The sequence below is a fragment of the Muntiacus reevesi genome, chromosome 15, assembly GCF_963930625.1.
Source record: "Muntiacus reevesi chromosome 15, mMunRee1.1, whole genome shotgun sequence".
NCBI classification, from domain to species: domain Eukaryota; kingdom Metazoa; phylum Chordata; class Mammalia; order Artiodactyla; family Cervidae; genus Muntiacus; species Muntiacus reevesi.
This window is the reverse complement of record NC_089263.1, coordinates 27,518,180-27,541,858: the sequence shown is the minus strand read 5'-3', so window position 1 is coordinate 27,541,858 and position 23,679 is coordinate 27,518,180. Positions and strand designations below refer to the sequence as shown.

At 39.9% G+C, this 23,679-nt stretch overlaps 1 non-coding gene across 1 annotated transcript; it reads left to right on the top strand.

The window, feature by feature from the left end:
* Positions 1-10,377: 10,377 nt before the first annotated feature.
* Positions 10,378-10,500, top strand: LOC136147703 (small nucleolar RNA SNORA26). Its single transcript, XR_010659356.1, has one exon. It is a non-coding gene; the product is annotated as a small nucleolar RNA SNORA26 (small nucleolar RNA).
* The last annotated feature ends 13,179 nt before the right edge of the window (positions 10,501-23,679 follow it).

Below are 23,679 nucleotides of genomic sequence, written 5' to 3'. Positions count from 1 at the left end.
CCTTAAAAGATAGCAATGTTTTCACCAAAAAGAGACAAAAAAATCGGAGGTTCAGGTAGTTCCAGAGAATCCAATGGAGTCCCAACTGTCAATGAAGTTGAAAGTCCAGAGGATTTCTGTTGGGCCCTAAGCCCACGTGGCCCCTGAGCACACTTTCCTCCTCAAATCACGGGACAAAAGTAGTGAACAGGTGCAGCCAGTACAAGTTGATCACGGATACATTATTCTGATTGCCTTATTCTCGAGTTCATAGTTCACTAGACAGTTAGGAGATCAGGGAAAGGCAGAGTTTATCCAATATCTAAATTTTACCCAAAGTATTGTGTCTACATGAGACTTAATATTGACTACATGGAGGCCTAATGTTCAAATTGAAGAGCAGAGAATAGCAGACATCTGTTCCAACTCTGATCTAGAGTGAAGTTGGAAGCCTGAAAGACCCTCAATCCACTCACTGGAGAGGGGCCTCACCTCTCCAGAGAAAATCTATGGATGGAAGGGTTTTGGTTGATAGATGTTGACAGCTGGGAGGACAGGCATCAATTTTAAATATAATAGGATTATGTTGGGAGTAACTGGGGAAATGTGTAGATGATACATACACTAGATAAGATGAAAATGTACTGAAATGAAAAATAGAGATACCTGAATAGAAAAGCAAGTTCAACAGTTCGTACAGTATGATATCAATTGTCATTTACATGATGACATACATATTGTGTGAAAGAATATACACTAAGGTATTAAGAGTGCTAATGCATATTCTCTGATTGTTGGAATATGATTTTTTTTTTTTGCTTGTCTATATTTTTTAATTGCATAAAACGAACTCACATTGTTCCTATAGTAAGAGACTATTACAAATAAAATGCAGGGGAGCTTGACTGTCCCTGACTGATCGGAAAGTAGAACTGAGGGATGGTGTTAAGGCCATAGATGGTCCAAAAGGAAGATAGAAATAAATTGTATCACTGTATTACTCTCCTTCCACCCAGTCCCCTTGTCACAAAAGACAAACATCAGTCATCTTCCCTCTATTATGTTAAGGATATCATAGGATGGATGTTATTGTAATAAGAGACTCCACAATATGTTATCACATCAATACATATTTTATCTTTGAAAGTTTTCCTCTTGAATCAGGTTTGGGACAATGCATAGCCTATGCCCTGGTGTACAGTGAACTTTCTGAAGTCAATACTTTCCTAGTTTCTACAGGCCAATAGTTTCCTACTTTAGATTTGTCACTGGGAAGCCTAAGGAATCTCGTCAAACATGAGAAGAGCCCTAGTGTGGCATCCTTGTGCATAAGAAGAATAAATGTGGGCTGAATGCTTATCACTTAAATAGATTCATTTCCGGTCGAGTATCTGAAGGTTAGGGATTAAGGGTAGGGATAAATCAAACAGTAACAGCTAAAACTCACATATTCTCAATATATACCAGACTCCTTTCCTGGTGCTTTACAGATATTAATTTGTTTAAAGCAATAGCCATATGGAGTAGGTCATGTATCATATGGCAGTCTTTGTTAGAGATGATGCAGGGCTAAAGTATAAACTGGGGAAAGTTGTATCAACTTGCCCTGGTTCAGTTGTAGCACTGTAGCTACAACCTGTGTGAACCTGAGAAAATTACTTATTCTCTGTGCCTCAGTGCCCTCATCTGTAAAAAGTAGGGTGATACCTGATTCATTCAACAAACATTTAACAAATACCTACTCTATGGACAGAACTACAAATGTCACTCCCTGCTCTTAAGGAACCTGTCATTTCCCGAGGAAGAGAGACATGTATCATACTAAACATAAGCAATTTTTCTTTAAGATCTATAAAGTGCCAATGCTTCACTCTCATGTATAAAAGATGTAAGCTCCTGGTTTGAAATTAGTATTCTTTATCATTTTGAGAAAAACATTTCTATTCTTAGTTTACTAAGTTTTAAAATATGAGACAAGATGTTTATATTTTGAAAGTATCATTTCAGTATATACTGCAATGCTTACTTTTCCCTCTTTGACTTTTTTATGTGCTGAATTAAGGTAACATATCTTCCTGTACAAAAATATCCTTGAATTTTTGAATCCATCCCAGTTAAGCATAACATTCTATCTTCTTAATATTGCTTTGGATTCCAGTTGCAAATAGTATGTTTAGAATGTTTTCATCTATATTTATATGTAAGACCAGTCTTTAAAATTTTTTTATTAATAGACTTTTTTGAAACCGAAGAACTGTTCTTTGTCCAGTATGTTTCAATGAGAAATGATTAACTGGTACTATCAAAACTAATTACAAGAAAAAGTATCACAAGTGTAAATTATAAATGAGAAGTAGACTGTAACAGAAGCAGAAATTGGAACACAAATTATGATGCTCAAGTTTAGAAATTAAATCATACTAGTATAATTGAAAAATTATTAAATATATCTACTATTGATTCACTCAATTTAGAAATTTTACTTAACTGCTCTTAAAAATCAATAAAAGTAATTTTTGTTACACTTGATATTTTTAAAGCACTAGTTAACCTTTTTTTTAAATAAAAGGGCATATTAAGTATGACAATTTCCAAATGTACCACTTACAGGGGTTATATGAGAAATGTTTGGCAATTCTGGCTTGGAAAAGAAAACTGCAGTTTTGGTTTTAAACTTTGGCAAATGAATGACAGAATTTATCTGTACCCTTTAGGTAGAACCAGATGTGTTGATCTGATTCTGAGTTATCATCTGAAAGATAGTCCATTGTTCAAAAAGTCCAAATTCTACACAAATATGCAAATTTATAATGACAGAGTTATATTCTTAGGAATTACCAAGCTCTTCTCTCAGTCTCATGTTTTATGAAATGTTAGAGTTAATAGTAGCTGTTTTCAAAGATGTTTCTTCTACAGAAAAAGGCATTTCAAGTGGAATTTTAAAAACTGAAATATAACATTCTTCTGAAATTGAACTCTCATATGTATAAAATGACTTTCTGAGAAGGCCTTACAAATAGCTGTGAAAAGAAAAGAAGCGAAAAGCAAAGGAGAAAAGGAAAGATATACCCATTTAAATAGAGTTCCAAAGAATAGCAAGGAGAGATAAGAAAGCCTTCCTCTGTGATCAATGCAAAGAAATAGAGGAAAACAATAGAATGGGAAAGACTAGAGATCTCTTCAAGAAAATTAGAGATATCAAGGGAACACTTCATCCAAAGATGGGCTCAATAAAGGACAGAAATGGTAGGGACCTAACAGAAGCAAAAGATATTAAGCAGAGGTGGCAAGAATACACAGAAGAACTGTACAAAAAAGATCTTCATGATCTAGATAATCACCATGGTGTGATAACTCACCTAGAGCCAGATATCCTGGAATGTGAAGTCAAGTGGGTCTTAGGAAGCATCACTACGAACAAAGCTAGTGGAGATGATGGAATTCTAGTTGAACTATTTCAAATCCTGAAAGATGATGCTGTGAAAGTGCTGCACTCAATATGCCAGCAAATTTGGAAAACTCAGCAGTGGCAACAGGACTGAAAAAGGTCAGTTTTCATTCCAATCCCAAAGAAAGACAATCCCAAAGATGCTCAAACTACCACATAATTGCACTCATCTCACACACTAGTAATGCTCAAAATTCTCCAAGCCAGGCTTCAGCAATATGTGAACCGTGAACTTCCAGATGTTCAGCTGTTTTTAGAAAAGGCAAAGGAACCAGAGATCAAACTGCCAACATCCGCTGGATCATCAAAAAAGCAAGAGAGTTCCAGAAAAACATCTATTTCTGTTTTATTGACTATGCCAAAGCCTTTGACTGTGTGGATCACAATAAACTATGGAAAATTCTGAAAGAGATGGGAATACCAGACCACCTGACCTGCCTCTTGAGAAACTGTATGCAGGTCAGGAAGCAACAGTTAGAAGTGGACATGGACCAACAGATTGGTTCCAAATAGGAAAAGGAGTATGTCAAGGCTGTATATTGTCACCCTGCTTATTTAACTTATATGCAGAGTACATCATTAGAAATGCTAGGCAGGAGGAAGCACAAGCTAGTATCAAGATTGCCTGGAGAAAGATCAATAACCTCAGATATGCAGATGACACCATCCTTATGGCAGAAAGTGAGGAAGAACTAAAGAGCCTCTTGATGAAAGTGAAAGAGGAGAGTGAAAAAGTTGGCTTAAAGCTCAACATTCAGAAAACTAAGATCATGGCATCTGGTCCCATCACTTCATGGCAAATAGATGGGGAAACAGTGGACACAATGGCTGACTTTATTTTTCCGGATTCCAAAATCACTGCAGATGGTGATTGCAGCCATGAAATTAAAAGACACTTGCTCCGTGGAAGGAAAGTTATGACCAACCTAGACAGCATATTAAAAAGCAGAGACATTACTTTGGCAACAAAGGTCCGTCTAGTCAAGGCTATGGTTTTTCCAGTAGTCATGTACAGATGTGAGAGTTGGACTAAAAAGAAAGTTGAGCGCCGAAGAATTGATGCTTTTGAACTGTGGTGTTGGAGAAGACTCTTGAGAGTCCCTTGGACTGTAAGGAAATCCAACCATTCCATCCTAAAGGAGATCAGTCCTGGGTGTTCATTGGAGGGACTGATGTTGAAGCCGAAACTCCAATACTTTGGCCACCTGATGAGAAGAGCTGACTCATTTGGAAAGACCCTGATGCTGGGAGAGATTGAGGGCAGGAGGAGAAGGGGACGACAAGAGGATGAGATGGTTGGATGGCATCACTGACTCGATGGACATGGGTTTGGGTAAACTCCGGGAGTTGGTGAGGGACAGGAAGGCCCGGTATGCTGCAGTTCATGGGGTCGCAAAGACACGACTGAGCGACTGAACTGAACTGATATATATTATGGAAACAAAAACATAAATTTGCATGGAATGTTCCTAAGTTCAAAACAAGGAAAAGATTTACTAAGGTATTCCTAATGCCTTCTCCTTGAGCCAACTTTGTGCTCAGTTTTTCTAAAAAATCATCATTTCCTCAATATCAATTGCCTCGAATTCTTATGAAACCTGCACCTAGCAAGGTATATACTCACTGACTTCTAGTTGCCTCCTCTTGCCAAAATGTTCCTACAAAGAACTCAAGTGAGTTTGTGGAGTCTGAGTAGGATGGGAGTAGACAGCACCTCTTCTAAGGTGGTTAAGTAAAAATATCATGTAAGGGGAAAGAAATGAAGTTCTCTCAGAAGGAAAAACTGCTGTGTCCCTAGAGTGCTAGTAGCACCAGTCAGCTTTCTCTAGAACGCTCCCAACGGGCTCATCAACTATGAAGTCAGTAATAGCACTTAATGTACCAATGGCAGCTTTGACACTAAGCATCACTCATGGTGTTATTATGTCTTTTCCCCCCTCAAAGACCTTCTGAACTGTTCAAGAAAAAAAAAAATGAAAGAAAATGTGTGCTACTCCAAATCACAAAGCCGACTTGCTAATATAAACCAGCCTAGTACCCACAAGAGCCTCTACATTCACTTTTATCAAATTGGAAGCAGTATCCATGGGTTTCAAAAGGCCCTGTCAAAACCAAAGACTCAAGTCTGAAATACATCAACAGGCAGATACTGATAAGACCATTTCAGTCTTACATGCTGGTTTCAGAAAGCAAAAATCCCTATAGTACAGGCTAATACTACTCCTGTTTCTATATTTTTCTCTCCCCAAATCACACAGACTTTTCTAACAAGAGACAGAAGAGCATGCTTACAATAATGTGTTAAGTGAAAAGAGAAAAATGCAGAATTGTATACCTCTTCTCCAAGAACATATATGGTAGCAAGAAATGCACATGGGTAGCTAAAGGTTGGAAGGTACATGGACAAGCCAAAGACTGATTCGTTAGAATGGTGAGGCTTGATGATGCTTCTTTCATTGAAACTTTATGAAAATACTTTAAGATATTTCGAAAATTCAAAGTCAAAGAGAGAGGCCAAAAATTGCCAGCTCATGAGCCAAATCTAACCCACTAATACTCCTAACAAGTCTTTAACATTTAGGGGACTACTGCATAAATACTTGAATTTCTAGCTTCTCATGAAAAATTCAAAGATTTGGAAAAACTAGGTCCCTGTTCCCACCTGAGCTCAACCAGCCTGAGCAGTGAGGAGACCATCTGACTTTATCAAGGGAGTGCTTGCAATCTACTGCCAGAGGCTCCACAGCCCACTCAGCTCTACCTCCCGCCCATGGGCACAACACGTGGGATCCTGCTGAAGGCACCTGGATTAAGGAAGCTTCCATGACTCCACACCTATTTATGAGCCTTCTCCTTTCTCTCATCACATTTTTATACTTTGGATGTGCCCTCAGTGGTCAAATTACAGAATGTCTATTCCTGCTTTGAGAAATGAATTACATAATCCTAGAATATACCTACGATAATAAAAAATCTGGCAACTGACAAAAACAGAGCAGTCAATCTTGATGATGATAACAATCAGTAATGACAACAAAAACACTTTGGGGACTGAGTTTTCAAATTAGCCAACCCTATTAAGCAAATAGGTTTCCCTGATAGCTCAGTTGGTAAAGAATCCACCTGCAATGCAGGAGACCCTGGTTCAATTCCTGGATCTGGAAGATCCGCTGGAGAAGGAATAGGCTGCCCACTCCAGTATTCTTAGGCTTCCCTTGTGGCTCAGCTGGTAAAGAATCCGCCTGCAATGTGGGAGACCTGGGTTCTATCCCTGGCTTGGGAAGATGCCCTGAAGAAGGGAAAGGCTACCCACTCCAGTATACAGGCCTGGAGAATTCCATGGACTATATAGTCTATGGGGTTGCAAAGAGTCAAACACGACTGAATGACTTTCACTTCACTTCACATTGAGCACATTCACATCAAGACTTTTGAAAAATTAAATTTAGGGTTAGAACATCTTGGTGTTCTCATAATAAAGATTCACATGGAAACCAAAACCAAAGTAGAATAATGAGCATCTGAATATATAGTCCATTCGTCTTTGGTCTTTCCCTGCTCTCTTTAAGACCCAAGCTAAAAGGTATGTTTGTGTTTGTCAAACAAGATACATGGGGTTTAATTAGCCCATTCAAGAGAGAATGATATATAAATTTATCACTTCCAGGGTTCAAAGTCGATGCTATGCCACCAAAAACAGCAGGCCGCCATAAATATAACCATAAATGACTGACAGGTGAAGAGGTATGCACAGTTAACAATGTACAACAGAATGGTGTGCTTTTCAGGCCTTTTGAGTATTCTGTATTATTGACTATCCCACTGTGGCCTTGTGAAGGGACAGTTCTTATCGTGTAAATGGTCCCAAGTCTCCTGAGTCCTGGCTTCCAGCTTCACTGGGAGTGAATGCTGATTTCAAGGATACAGATGCAGGGATTCGGACTAAATAATGAAAATAACAGGAATCCCATGTTAAAAAATTCAGTGGCTATACTGGGGGAAAGAGCAATGTGAGACAAATCAAAATAGCCATGCCCAAATTAAAGTGCTTGTGTAGCCAGGAGAGACTGAGATAACAGGAAAAAAGAGGAAAGAAAAGGAAGTCAAGTGCATTTTTCATATTTTGGAAATTAAAATTTGAAATGAGTTTAGACAGAATTAACTTAGAGATTCAAAGGCCATGTCTACCTTCAAAGTAAAGTGGCGAATCAAAGCAGTTACCCAGATAATTCAAGGCAAATCTCTCTCTAGCATCAACTATCCAGATAATTCTAACTCTTCACTTTATTTTGTTAGTATAGATGTGACCTAGTAAGAAACATAAGACGAGGTGCCTATAAAATTTTAAAAGATTTTGAAATAAGTGATTATGAGCAATTTTAAACAGTCATGGAGAGTCAGCTAATCCATTTTATGTCTGTATTTGGAGGGAAGTCTATCGGCCGTGGGTAAACTGCATGTGCTATGAGAGACTAAGTGACAGAGAAAAGGGTAAATATTGAACCCAGTCGTTTAAAAATCTCTTTCAAAACAAAGCAAAATGCCAGGCTGCTTTATTTTACACTTAGTAGTTTCATCCCCTTATACTGTTTACTGTGCTTGGGAATTGTGTTCCTTCACATCTGGCAGTTCTAGAAAGCACTGTCGTGTGCACCTAGATGAACAGCCATTCTGCAGACAGGAGAAACAAGCTCACAGATCAAGGTCAGCACAGGCTGGAAATCTGACAGCAAGCATAAGAAAAGGAAAACACTAAAGAAAATGCAAATATAGTTTTTTCTCTATCCTTCAAATACAAGTCAATGTCCTTCAGATAGATGCTGCACCCAACAGCTAAGGCGGCTCCAGGCCAGAGGAAAACGGGTTTTCAATATCACACATGCCAAAGAATACATGTGGGCAGAAAGAAACCTCAGTACACAGTGCAGATTCCCATTTGGTTTCAATCATGTGCAATTTCCTTTATTTCATAAGGTAAAGGGTTTAACTATTCTGTCCAAATCCTTTAATACAATGGCAGATCTCTCAAGACTTTTATGTGGTTCTACAATTAATCCACTGATTACCCTCTGCAGTAAGTCAGAAGGTAGGTCAGAGAGATGGATAAAAATTGAAAATGGGGTCTGCCAGGCTCTTTGGCAGAGATGCAGGGGTAGTTCAGAATTTGGTCATGGTTTAGGGATATTTCATCTGTTTTGCTCTTGAGGTTTAATTGCTGGCTTTATGCAGGTTAGGAGAGAAGATATTCTACTGTTGTGTTTAACCAGTGTTCACACTGCAACAGAACTTCAAAGGCTATTTTGAGGCAAAAAGATAATTGAACAGTGTCTAATACATATCACTTGTCAACTAAGTAATAAAAAGACTTGTCAGCTCCTCAAAGCAGCTCCACCACTCTAATATCCCACAGCTTACCTCTTCCATACCACAAAGAAGCTAATGAAACAATCAACATTTCATTGTTTATGATACCATTGTTATACATATGATTTTACCTACTACAAACTGAGGTTTAAAATGCTTTTTCATGGTGTTTTAGTTCTGTGTGTATGTATTGAATGATATTCAGAAATAATTTATATGATTACTATGTATAGCTTTTTACTTATATTGATATAAACACCATTTTATTGTAGATGGGATAATTTTTATCGTTAATTTAAGTAATTATGGAAATAAATGAAAATTTATTTTAATATAAAAGCAAATGATGGAATTAAAAGATGAACCATTTATAAAAGAAAATCCGATACTGTTTTTATTTGTACGTATTACTTTTAAAGCTTTTGTTTTACTATATTGGATATCATGTAGTTTTACAGACATACTAGGATTATTCTCAAATGTATGGGAAGCAAATGGATAAAGAAAAATAAAATAGCCTATCCATGAGTGATATATGGCTAAGTGACACAAGAAACATATTATGAACAAGTTACCTTCAATATAAATAAAACAAATAGCTCAATATCCAAACTCTGGATAAAATAAGGAGATAGATAATGAGTTGGAAGAAGGATGCTGTAGTAAAAATGCCAATGAAGCCAAGATATACATCAGAGTCAAAGAAACTTATTTATTTATTTATTTATTTATTTATTTATTTATTTATTTTGAGGTTTAGAAATTTTAATAGGTATCAAGGCTGGGGAATTTCTTCTACAATAATTTTTTTTTCATTTATTTTTATTAGAGGCTAATTACTTTACAATATTATAGTGGTTTTTGCCATACATTGACATGAATCAGCCATGTACAATGAAATTTAAACATGTTAATTGGCTGCTAATCTTTCAGCATTTTAAGTTTTCCTTCAAATTTCCCACTGAACATTCTATTTTTCATCACTCTGTGCCTGTGGTGGTTATAAAATTCATAACCAGATTCACAGGGTTTACACTGGCAGAGAGAGGTTGGGATTCAGCAATGGAAATGAAAAACAACATTTTTTTTCTTCAAAATTTCTTGAATTTACCATGGGATAACTCATTTATTTACATCATCTGATGTGAATAGCCAATTCATTGGAAAAGTCCCTGATGCTGGAAAAGACTGAGGGCAGAAGGAGAAGAGAGAATCAGAAAATGAGATGGCTGGATGGTATCACCAATGCAATGGACGTGAACTTGGGCAAACTCGGGGAGATGGTGAAGGACAGGGAAGCCTGGTGTGCTGCAGTTCATGGGGTCGCAAAGAGTCGAACCAGACTTGGCAACTGAACAACAACATCAACTCATTTAACAAGATACTGTAATAGTAACACAATAGAGAAGGCTGATCAGGGCAACAGCCAATAAGCAGCAAATTGCCAGCAACTCTACAATCTGTCCTCCTATCTCCATCTGGCCCCTCAAATTCAAAAGTAAATATACCTGAACCATAAGCCAAAGTATTTCTTAAAATATAAAAACAAAAAGAGATGTAAAAGAATAGTAAACACGCCCTTTCCAGTGCCCTTTTAAGGCTGACGCAGTGCCTTAAGAGTCTAACACAGGAGGGTAAAGAAAGTCTCCATAAAACCCAGAGAAGAGATTTTTAGAACTCCTCTCTGGATCCTGTCTGGAGTCACAACTGAACTGGAAGATTTTAAGTCTTAGCATTTACTAGAATGTGTATAGTTAATATCAAAGTCATTAAATTTAAACTTGACCTTCGGTTTGACAATTAAAAAAAAAAAGAATAGTAAACACTGGGCATGGTACAATCACTCTTTGTGACCTCATGGACTGTACAGTCCATGGAATTCTCCAGGCCAGAATACTGGAGTGGGTAGCCTTTCCCTTCTCCAGGGCATCTTCCCAACCTAGGGATCGAACCCAGGTCTCCAACACTGCAGGTGGATTCTTTACCAACTGAGCCACAAGGGAAGCCCAAGAATACTGGAGACGGTAGCCCACCTCTTCTCCAGCAGATCTTCCCAACCCAGGAATCAAACCGGTGTCTCCTGAATTGCAGGCAGATTCTTTACTAGCTGGGCTATCAGGGAAGCCCATGGTACATCACACGCAAATCAAATCTGAGAAAACAGTAACACAAAGCATTCTGAAGTACCTAGAGGTGGCTCCACACAGACTGCCATACTTTGAAGCAGGGCCTCTGTCTCTCAGCGTTTATAATCCAGGTCAGAGTCATCCTAAACTGGTTCTTCTGCTGTGTATCAGCCTACAAAAGTAGATGCCAGAGAGAAAAGTGCATAACAGAGTTAAATGTATGCTTCTCCTGGATGAAACTGAAAATGATAAATGCATGGCAGCAGAGACCAGGCAAAAGTCCTAAAGAGATATAATCATGGGTAGAAAGGATGAAAAACATTATAACTGCTCCATTTAGTAATTACTAATCCAGTACTTTTCTTTGGGTTGAAGGCTTTTTCCTGCCTCTACCACCGATACCAGAGTTTTCCTCACTGAGTTTCAGAAGAAACAGTCAAGATAAAAATTTTCTAACTGGGATGTGGATTTTAAACAAAAATTCTGCCTGGTATTTTTTAGATCCCATGTCCGTTCTGGGAAGACATATTACTAGTTCGTGATGAGGGTGTGTTTATAATATTGATGGCTCACATTTGGGATTATACCAAATCCAAATTATGTTTATTAAGGCATGTGAACAATACTTATGTAAGTAACGTTACTTAATTCTAATTTTCTTAGGCTTACATTATACATATTAATTCAAATGAGAAAATTACGCATGTAGAAAAATATAAAACAAAATGTCATCTTGAAGAGAGACATTCTTTTCCACTAAGAACACACTGCCTTAAAAGCACATATGTGTAAGCCTCTGACAGTAACATCCTATGCTCGGTTTGTCTTTTTATAGGATAGAAACAAGTCAAAATACAGGTTAAAGAAGGTTACTAGTGGAATTCCGGGGTGGGGGAGGGGAGCGGAATTAAATACTCAGGTTTCTTTTCTTTTTCATAACAAATTATGACTTAATGCATTTGCCCCACATCTGAAACACGTAACATCCTATTTGACATGCAGCCACCTTACAACAAGGCTTTGTGAGTTTCCAGGAGTGAGGGTGTCCTGGTCAAAAGCCAATTATCCACTTACTAGACACACCTTCCTCCCCAGGAGCAAACTGGACTCTCTAACAGACACATTATCTCTTTCAGGAGTGCAAAGTATGTTGTAAAGCAGTGAAGCATAATTTCCATGGTGGCCTCTAAAGCAGAAAGAGTTGACGCAACTTTGACTCTCAGATAGTATACCTATACCCTGACCACAAGCAAAACACACCTTTGCACATAGTGTTGGGCTCTGTTACTATTCAGCACAGGCTTAGAATACGCTCAGGTATTTAAGTCTATCTGTCATCAGAGGAGAAACTCCCTTTATGGGGATCAATAAGATAGAAGAAGTAGGCTCTCTCATGTAACCCATGAGAATTCTGAAATGGCAGTTTAATCTTGGAATATATGAATGTTCACTTTCCCAAATGTAACACTTAAACTAACAAAGTTCCAAAGTTTATGCATACAACAGAGGCAAAGACAAAACTAAAATAAGAAGGATCTATATCAACATTCACCTATCATAAAGTTGAAAGAAGGACTGAAGGAAAAGGGGGCAGGGGAATGACAGAAAAGAGAATCACCACTGTCACCTCTGAATACAAAAGGAAAAAAAAAAAAAAACACAACCCCAAGGAAGCCAATACAGAACAGCATGTGAAGAGTTAGCATGCAACAGTGAAGAGTTAAGCCACACCTGGACTGTCAGCTTCACTGAGACCAGATACATATTTACTTTGTTTACCCTTAGATCCTCACATCTAGAAGTCAATGCTCAATTAAGAAATGTATTCAGTGAATAAATGTTCTGCCTTTGGAAATTGTTATTCTATAGCTGTTGAATCTAAGAATTATATACCCTTTGGGACATTCCCACCAGCTACACCCGCTTCAGAAAGCTCCTTTACAACACCACCTTGACAAGGCATCATGTAAACTACCAGCAACCCAGTGCTCATGACAAAACCATTTCTATATTCCAGCAACAACAACAAAAATCTGACCTTTCTTCATCCTTTCAAGGATAGTAGGTGCTAGTGGTAATGAACATGAGAAGTTCTAACGAAGCTCATATACAGGGAACAGAAAAAGATCTGTCTAGTCGTTTCCTTTTGAATAAACTTAAGGCATATTATCTATAACTTTCTGTAACTTTCTATCATGTATGTCCTATGCAGAAAGGCACAGGTGGCTCAGATGATAAAGAATCTCCCTGCAATGCAGGAGATTTGGACTCGATCCATGGGTCAGTTAGATCTCCTGGAGAAGGAAATGGCATGGACAACAGCAAATATCTCCAAAGAAAAGCATTATGCTCACTGTCATGGGCAAATAAACTATGGCATCAGTCAAAGAGTAATGTACCAAGAGAATGCCAGAGGATAGAGGGCAATGCAATTATGTTTTACTTTACTGAAAAATAATTTGTTAGAAAACATCTTTTTACCTTGGTCTCTCAGCCTTATAGTGGAAACAGCACTTAGCTTGTAAGTCTTCAAATTACATTCTTTTATTCTTTAAAGAAAAACTCTTGAGGAGGGAAGCAGGTCTGATGTTTATACACATAGCATATCACACTATACAAACTGTCCTTAGAAAACTACTCATGTGGCATCTGGTTTTTGTACAAGATGTAGGCTATTTCTACGCTGCCACAACAAATTGCAGAACTAAAAAATAAACTATTTTTGGATTGAGATGGTAGGGAAAAAAACATGATATGACAGAAAGGCACTGAACTGGGAATCAAGAGTCCTGGATTCCACTCCGACACACTGCTAGTGGGAATGTAAGCTGATGCAGCTGCCATGGAAAACAGTATGGAGTTTGCTCAGAAAACTAAAGTAGAATTACTATATGATCCAGCAATCCTAATCCTGGGAATACACCCAAGATAAAACTATAATCCAGAAAAATACATGAACCCCTATGGTCACAGCAGCACTATTAACAGTAGCCAAGACATGGAAACAACCTAAATGACCATCAACAAATGAATGGATAAAGAAAATGTGATATATATATACAATGGAATATTACTCCATCATTAAAAAAAATGAAAGAATTCCATTTGCACCAATATGTAGGGTCTTAGAGATTATCATACTAAATAAGTCAGAAAGACAAATAACATGGTATCACTGAATGTGGAATCTAAAATAGTGCACAAATGAACCTATTTACAAAGCAGAAATAGACTCATAAGAGAACAGACTGTGATTGCTAGGAGGAACAGGGGAGGGAGAGGGATGGACTGGGAGCTTGTGGTTGCTAAATGCAAATGACTACATTCAGAATGGATAAACAACAAGGTCCTAAGGTACAGCACAGGGAACTATAATGTAAACCCTGTGATAAACCATAATGAAAAAGAATATACAAAAGAATGTCTATATGTGCATAACTAGTCACTTTGTACAGCAGAGATTGGCACAACATTATAAAACAACCATATGTCAATAAAAATTTTTTAACTATTTTAGAACAGAAAAAGAATACTTTTAATTTCTTTAGAAATAGTGAAAGCAACTGAGAGAAGATTTAGAAAGAATGACTTTTTCATTATATAGTGTGCTTATTAAATTGTCTAAAGATGAGGAAAAAAAAAAAAAAGCAGAGTCCTGGATTTCAGGTCTCACGGGCAGAAAAGCTCCACTTCCACTCTGGGTCTCTACTGCCTCGCTGGCATGAAGAGGGGCCTCAAAGGAAGACCACTAACATTTCTTCTAGATGTCATGTCTCCTATGGCAGGGTCTGCTATACTAGCCCCACTCTCACTAAGGGAGAGATATAGAGCTCTCCCTTCAGCAGACCAGGCTTCTTATTTAATCTGACAAATATACACTCAGGAAATAATGGTAGTCCACTGCATCATTTTCTGTTTTCCTCCTAAAATGTTCTGGCCAGTCGTTTTTCTAAAACCTTCCCACGACACTAACACTTACTAGTGTTAATCGCTTCAGTCATGTCTGACTCTTTTCAACACCATGGACTGTAGCCGGCCAGGCTGGCCTGTCCCTGGGATTCCTCAGGCAAGAATACTGGAGTGGGTTGCCATTTCCTCCTCCAGGGGATCTTCCTGACCTAGGGATTGAGCCTATGTCTCCCACACTGCAGGCAGATTCTTTACACTTATTAAGGAGCAACTATATCCCAGGTATTGTTGAGTGTTTTATAAGACTAACTTCTTTAAACCTCATGACTGCACACTGCTATTCCCAAGTCAAGCATAGTGATCTGAGACCCTGAAATGGAGAGATATCACAGACCATTTTCAGAGTTCTGTTCAAGTCTGGGGTTGGGGTAAACCTGGGGTTGGGGACCTCTAGACCAAAGGCTATCTACCATTTATGTGGTACCTGACCAGTACACAGCAGATGGCAATGGCCTTACTACTCTTGAGTATGTTAGACATCACTCATTTTATTCAGGTATCATAAAGGCATTCTTTTACAGGCTCCTTTTTATCCATTTGACCAGCCTCTCAGAATCGAGTGGTTTTCCTTTCCCCCACAACACCGCAGCACCCGGTACTTATGTCTTTCATTTCTCTCTCCTCTTTCTTCTCTCCTCTTTTACCTTTCTCCACTCCTCTTTCTTCTTTTTCGATTCCTCTTCCTCCTTTCTCCACTCCCTTTCCTTCATTTTCCACTCCTCATCATCCTTTTTCCTCTCCTCTTCCTTCTGTTTCCAATGTCCCCTTTGCTGTGCTAAGTGCTATTTTTTGCACTGTAGCTCAGCTTTTAACTCACTTTTGTTAGACATCTGTTTCCTTTGAGTAAAAGAAGAAAAAAAGTGAATACACAAAATGAACTTTTCTGTATTATCATTGCAAAAAATCATTCAAAAGGAAATCAAGCTTGAAAATAGAACTTTTGGGCAGTAAAAGATTGTACATCCTAACCTCTGTTGAAGAATCCAGTAAATTAAGTTTGATCTGGTCTCCCTCTATATAAAATGATCCCTTTTCTCATACATATAAATATCTGAAAAAAATACAATGTCATAGTCTACTCTGGCCTGAAGAATAATATCAACTTACTTTAAAAGAGGACTGAGCAACTGAACACATTTTTCTATACAAGTTTCTTAACAAGTATACAAAAAGTAAATTATAAAAGAATCAAAAAGAACAATTATCATGATTTCCAATTTAGACAAGAAGGGACCCTGTCATCCTCACACTGAGAAAAGAAAATGGGCTGTCATAAATTCTAGAGACATGCCCTACTCAAATTTCTACGGCTCAGTAAACATTCTTCACTGAGCTTGGGCACATAGGGATTTCATTTTGTCCAACATTATACACATCAGTGAAGATAGCCACTGAAGACCTAACATGTTAATCTTCTTTTCCTGTAAAACTCCTCCTGAACTGTCACACTTAATTTCATCTCCATACAACCTTATTTCTATAAAAATTTTATTTGCATAATGAATGCAATATTGATTATCCTGGTACTTTCTCTTTTCAATGCAAAAGATGTTTGTGAACACATGAACTAGGAGATAATACCATGACATGTTCTTGGGAAAATTTATCTGAAAGAGATTTTTTAATCTTAATGGTGAGGATGATCCTAGTGGTGATGGTACCAGAAATTTCAAATAAAGTGAGTTTGGAAAAGACTCTCATCAATGATCAGTGATTATATTTGTCTCTTTTCTGCTTTCAATTGGAAACTAACAAATGGAAGCACTGAGAAATAAAGAACCCTTTTCCAACCCAAATGAATAGGAAATAGGTAATCTCCCAGAAAAAGAATTCAGAGGAATGAAAGTAAAGATGATCCAAAATCTTGGAAAGAAAATGGAGGCATGGATAGAGAAGATACAAGAAATGTTTAACAAGGAGTTTGAAGAATTAAAGAATAAGCAATCAATAATGCAATAACTGAAATAAAAAATACACTGAAGAAACCATGGTTGAAAAAGACACATGTACCCAAGTGTTCATTGCAGGACTATTTACAACATCTCGGACATGGAAGCAACCTAAACGTCCATCAACAGAGGAATGGATAAAGAAGTTGTGATATATGTATACAATGGAATATTACTCAGCCATAAAAAGGAATGCATTTGTGTCAGTGCTAATGAAGTGGATAAACCTAGAGCCTATTATACTGAGTAAAGTAAGTAAGAAAGAGAAAAATAAATACTCTGTATTAACGCATACATAGGGAATCTAGAAAGATGATACTGAAGAATCTATCTGCAGGTCAGCAATGGAGACAAAGACACACAGAACAGACTGAAGGACACGGGGGCATGGGAAAGGAAAGGGTGGGATGAGTGGAGAGAGCAGTGTGGAAACATATACACTATTATATGTAAAACAGACAGCCAGTGGGAATTTGCTGTATGACTCAGGAAATGCAAACCAGGGCTCTATGACAACCTGGAGGAGTGGGATGAGATGAGGGGTGGGAGGGAGGTTTTTAAGCAGAAGGGTTCTTATGTTTACCTATGGCTGATTCATGTTGATGTATGGCAGAAACAACACAATATTGTAAAGCAATTATCTTTCAACTAAACATAAGTAAATTAAGCAAAAAAATTCACCGGAGGAAACCAACAGTAGAGTAACTGAGGCAAAAGAATGCATAAGTGAGCTGCAAGACAGAATGGTGGAAATAACTGAAACAGAGCACAATAAACATAAAAGAATAAAAAATAATGAGGACACTCTCAGAGACCTATAGGACAACATTAAACATAACAACATTCAAGTCATAAGGGTCCCAGAAGAGAAGGACAAAAGGAAAGGCCATGAGAAAATATTTGAGGAGATTATAGTTGAAAACTTCCCTAAAATGGGAAGGGAAATAGCCACCCAAGTCCACAAAGCCCAGGAGTCCCATATAGGATAAACCCAATGAAAAACATGCCAAGACACATATCAAACTAAGAAAAATTAAATACAAAGAAAAATATTAAAAGCAGCAAGGGAAAAGCAACAAATAACATACAAGGGAATACAAGCCCAAAAGGCTACCATTTGATCTTTCAACAGAAACTCTACAGACTAGAAGGGAATGGCAGAACATACTTAAAGTGATGAAAGGGGAAAACCTACAACCAAGATTGCTTTTTCCAGCCAGGATCTCATTCAGATTCAAAGGAAAAATCAAAAGCTTTACAGAAAAGCAAAAGCTAGCAAAATTCAACACCACCAAACCCTTATGGCAGAAAGCGAAGAAGAACTAAAAGGCCTCTTAATGAAAGAGGAGAGTGAAAAAACTGGCTTAAAGCTCAACATTCAGAAAACTAAGATCATGGCATCTGGTCCCATCACTTCATGGCAAACAGATGGGGAAACAGTGGAAACAGTGGCTGACTTTATTTTTCTGGGCTCCAAAATCACTGCAGATGGTGATTACTGCCATGAAATTGAAAGACACTTACTCCTTGGAAGGAAAGTTATGACTCACCTAGACAGCATGTTAAAAAGCAGAGACATTACTTTGCCAACAAAGGTTCGTCTAGTCAAGGCTATGGTGTTTTTTCAGTAGTCTTGTATGGATGTGAGAGTTGGACTATAAAGAAGGCTGAGTGCCGAAGAATCTATGCTTTTGAACTGTGGTGTTGGAGAAGACTCTTGAGAGTCACTTGGACTTCAAGGAGATCCAACCAGTCCATCCTAAAGGAGATCAGTCCTGGGTGTTCATTGGAGGGACTGATGTTGAAGCTGAAACTCCAACATTTTGGCCACCTGATTCAGAGGGCTGACTCATTTGAAGACTCTGATGCTAGTTAAGATTGAGGGCAGGAGAAGGGGATGACAGAGGATGAGATGGTTGGATGGCATCACCGACTCAATGGACATGAGTTTGGGTAGGCTCTGTGAGTTGGTGATGGACAGGGAGACCTGGCGGTGTGCAGTCCATGGGGTCACTAAGAGTCGGACATGACTGAGTGACCTCACTTTCACTTTTCACTTTCATGCATTGGAGAAGGAAATGGCAACCCACTCCAGTGTTTGCCATCTATGGGGTCGCACCAACTGAAGCAACTTAGCAACAGCAGCAGCAGGAATCTAGAGAGATGGTACTGATGAACCTATTTGTAGGGCAGCAGTGCAGACGCAGACATAGAGAACAGATTTGTGGACACATTTAGGGAAGGAGAGAGTGGAAAGAATTGAGAGAGTAGCATTGTACATACGTAAAATAGATAGCCAGTGGGAATCTGCCGTATGACACAGGGAACCCAATCTGTGACACCTAGAGGGATGGGATGGGGAGGGAGGTTTTTAAGAGGGAGGGGACATATGTATACCTATGGAGGATTCATGTTGATGTATGGCAGAAACCGTTGCAGTATCATAAAGTAATCAACCTCCAATTTAAAATAAAAGACTGTAAAAAAATGACAACTATGGAATTTCTTCCACTTACTGATTTTTGGATCTATTCCAAACTATTTTGCACCAACCCCTGGAAGAATAGGAAAGCTCAAGAGACCACCTCATAAAAGCTTTGGAAAGTACACATTAGAGTAAATGAATGAACCTTTACATACAATGGAATGGCTTAAACAGTGGCACCAAATGCAGTGTCAGCGCTGAACTCCATAGGCTTTCCTGAGGGGCTTGCCAGTCAGCCTCACTAAATCTCCTGGCACAAGGAGCAAGGCTTGGGGACATGAGTTATGTAGCTTCCTGGGGATAATGCAGGTCTTTGTAAAAGAAATTTTGATGCTCTCAGTTTAAGAAAATAAGAGTCAGAGCTACCTGCTGCTAATTAATACTCATTTCACACACATAAAATGCTGGTCTCTCATTTACAACTAGCAAGGGGTTAAAAGCAGATAAATCAAACCCACCTGTATGTCTTCTCCCTATCTGACTGTCAACTCTCCCTCCCACCAACCAACCACAGCTCAACTCTACCCAGGCTTAGGAATACTTACAGTGGTCCTGCCAGAGCTCCATCCAGGCCCAGTCAGTAGATAGACTTTCATGATGTCTGCCTAGTTTGCCCCCTACAGAGTCCATGTTCTGAGTTTGTTTTCCAATAGTGATGTCCCCTCAAACCTATCTGCATTGCCTGATCCATCTTCCTCTCCTCTGCATCTTAGCAGTTTTCTCCTGTGGTTTTCCAGCTTTACTATCACTGAGTACAACCCCCCTTCAAATCTTTTCTTTCTTTTCTCATCTTCCAATTACCCATACCTGACAACAGAAATCTCAAAGTTCAAATCAGCTACTCCATGTACTCTGAATTCTATACCCCCATTCCCAACCCTGAGAACTTTTTTCAAATTTCCACTCTCCTGATTTCCTTCTTTTCCCTGATTCACACTTATCCCCTTGTTTCACTATGACTCATCTCCATCCATCCTCCCAGATGTCTCAATTCTCACAACTTCTGTTTCAGCCTATCTTGGAGTTCAGTAAACTCCCATCCTTACCATCCAAGCAAACGAATCAATAGAAGAGCTTAAAACTGTGCCTGGCAAGTAATGAACACCAAAGAAAAGTTATCTCTCCTCCTCCTCTTTTTTATTATTATTAGTATTCCTATTTTTTTACCCTGCGAACTCTTTCCCCATCACTACTAATTCTACCCTAATTCAATAACTAAAACCACCACTCCAAGTTCACTGCAAATGATCTGAATCTTTAAAAAAAAAAAAAAGCGGGGGGGGGGGGGGGGGGGAGAACGGAATTCCCCGGTAGTTCCATGGTTGGGATTGAGTGCTTTCACTGCCAGAGGCCAGGGTTCAATCCCTGGTTGGGGAACAGAAGATCCCACAAGCGCGCTGCAAGGCCAAAATTAAAAATTGAGAACTTTTAACAACAAAAAAAACATGCTCTTAGCCAGAGAACAGATTTAATTAATGCCTTGCTGGAAGTGCATACCCTTCGACTTGGCGGGTAACAACAGCAACTACCAGCTTTGCAGACAACTGAAAATACTCAAACAGCATCCATTCCCCCTCCTTTCCGAGTTAGCTGGTGGCCGGCAGGGGTGCGGTCCGGAACGCCCCACCCAGCCCAGAAGGTGGGCGCTCAGGTGATGCCACCATGACTCTCTCTCCCTCCTCTGCGCTCGCCTCCTGGCTCAGCTGGGAGATTCACAGCAGAGGGCTGCCTCAGGGGCGCTTTGGCCGCTTTCGGGCGCCGCGGAGCACACAGGAGTCCGGGGAGGGCGCCGAGGCCAAGGTCTGGACGGGGCTGCCGCAGGCGTTCTACGGCCTGCAGCTCCAAAAGCCAAGGACCCCGGCGCAGGAGGGTGGAGGAGGCGCGCGGAGGCGGCGGCCCGGGGAGTGCAATCCCCTCGCATCTACCTGGATGCGGGACCTCCCCTCGCGTTTACCTGGACTCGAGCTGCGGCGGCACTGGCCTTATGCTGCGCCAGCAGACGGCTCGGGCTCCTCGAAATCTGCACGTCGACCCTCTCCGGAGCCAGATGCTGGGGGCTCCAGGGAGCACTCAAACTGGGGCTCGCCCGGCCCGGGCCAGGTCCTCAGCGTCCAGCGTTCCGCCCTGGCCACGCCCACTACACCCCCACCACGCTCCGGGCACGCCCTCTACGCCCCGCGCTCCGCCCCAACCTCGCCCTCCACACCCCGGGCTCCTCCCGCCCTGGGCGCCCCCCATTCTCGACCTGGGCGCCCCCCATTCTCGACCTGGGCGCCCCCCATACTCGACCTGGGCGCCCAGGAAGCGGATGGCGGAGAGGACTAAGCACCCTTGTGCATCAACAGGACTCACCGAAGTGGCTGCAAAGGAAGGGTGTCAGTTTGGGGAGCTCCTGTCAACGTGCCAACAAGGAACAACTTTTACTCCCTGACAACTACTTTAGGTTAGTTGAATAGAAATAGAAAAGGTGCAGATCCAGCTGCCACACACAAATACTTAAAGATTTACCCTTAGTTTTGACCAGAGTAAAAAAAATACGTATTCAGTTTGCCTCGGCGACATTGCTTCTTTGAGTCCTAGCTTTTAAAAGCCTCGGTAACAAAACACCGTGCATATGCTAAGTGAAATTAGTCAGTTCAACAAGGACAAATACTGCATGATATCACTTGTACATGGAATCTAAAAAATATGAGGAGCTACTGAATATAACAAAAGAGAAGCAGACTCACAGATCTAGGGAATAAATTAGTGGTTACCAGTGGGAACAGGGGGGCGTATTATAGGGTAGGAGATTAAAACATACAAACTATTATGTGTAAAATAAGCTACAAGAACACGGGGAATATAGTCAATATTTTATGACTATAAATGGAGTATACCTTTAAACATTATGAATCTCGATATTGCACACCTGTAACATATAATGTGTAACCAAGCAAAACCAAATGCTGCCTTCCCAGGGACAGACCCCCTCACCCATATCCTCTGCTTTAGCTCCTCTGATAAGTGCCTAGATAGTAGCAGCTGATGTACATTTCCTGAGTTGTTTTACAGATGCTAAAACCCCCAGGTGGAAGATGCTAACTAGTTCACTACTCCATGACCAGAGTACATAGCCTCCAAGTCTACTGGAGCCTAATATTGTTCAGTTGCTTGGTCAAGTCTGACTCTCTGTGACCCCTTGAACTGCAGCACACCAGGCTTCCCTGTCCTTCACTATCTCCCAGAGTTTGCTCAGACTCATGTCCATTGAGTCCATGATGCCTAAGGACCATGCCTAATTCTAAGGTTAATTCCTGTGAGTTAACCCTGTTACCTCACCATTAACCAGTCAGAGAATTGTGCACGGACTGGTCATGTATCCTTTGGCTTACCTCCCTCACCTTGCCCATTGGTGATTGCAGGCTTTTTAAGCAGTAGCTGTCCCAGACTCCTTGTATGGTGCCTTCCAATAAATGCTGCACTTTCCTTAACCACAGTCAGGTGCCAGTAGTTGATTTTACTGTGGTAAGGCTCAGTAACAAATGTATATCAACTACACTTCAATTTACAAAAGGAAAAAGAAAAAAGATTAATAGAAATCTGGGTAACCATTCTTGGACTCCCCCAAAGCTGCCAAAACAGTTGAGTTTTATGACCCAGAAATGGAGTTTGGGATTCTAAAAAGCAGGTTTGGCCCCATTTTTACACTAGGTTTTCACCATGCTTCTTAGATGTCTATGGAGTCACTGTACACATTAGAATGAAAGTAGACAGCGAGGGCTGTATCTTATTCACTGCAGTATCCCCAATACCTACAACAGTGATGCATAACAGGTGCTCAATAAATATACGTGAACCTATTTCATTGACAAGTGAAGTCTCTCAGTCGTGTCTGACTCTTTGCGACTCCGTGGACTGTAGCCTACCAGGCTCCTCCCTCCATGGGATTCTCCAGGCAAGAATACTGGAGTGGGTTGTCATTTCCTTCTCCGGGGATCTTCCTGACTCAGGGATCAAACCAGGGTGTCCTGCATTGCAGGCAGACGATTTAACCTCTGAGCCACCAGGGAAGCCCATTTAATTGACAAGTACTACAGTATTTTCAGGGCTTCCCTAGTGACTCAGCTAGTAAAAAATCCTCCTGCAGTGCAGGAGACCTGGGTTAGATCCCTGGGTTGGGAAGATCCCCTAGAGAAGGGAACTGCTACCCACTCCAGTATTCTGGCCTGGAGAATTCCATGAACTGTATAGGGTTGCAAACAGTTGGACATGACTGAGTGACTTTCATTTCACAGTATTTTCAAAATAAACATAGATCTTATTGTAAATACAATATCAATGGTTTTCTTTGTGCCAATTTTGCCTTGCTGGCAAATT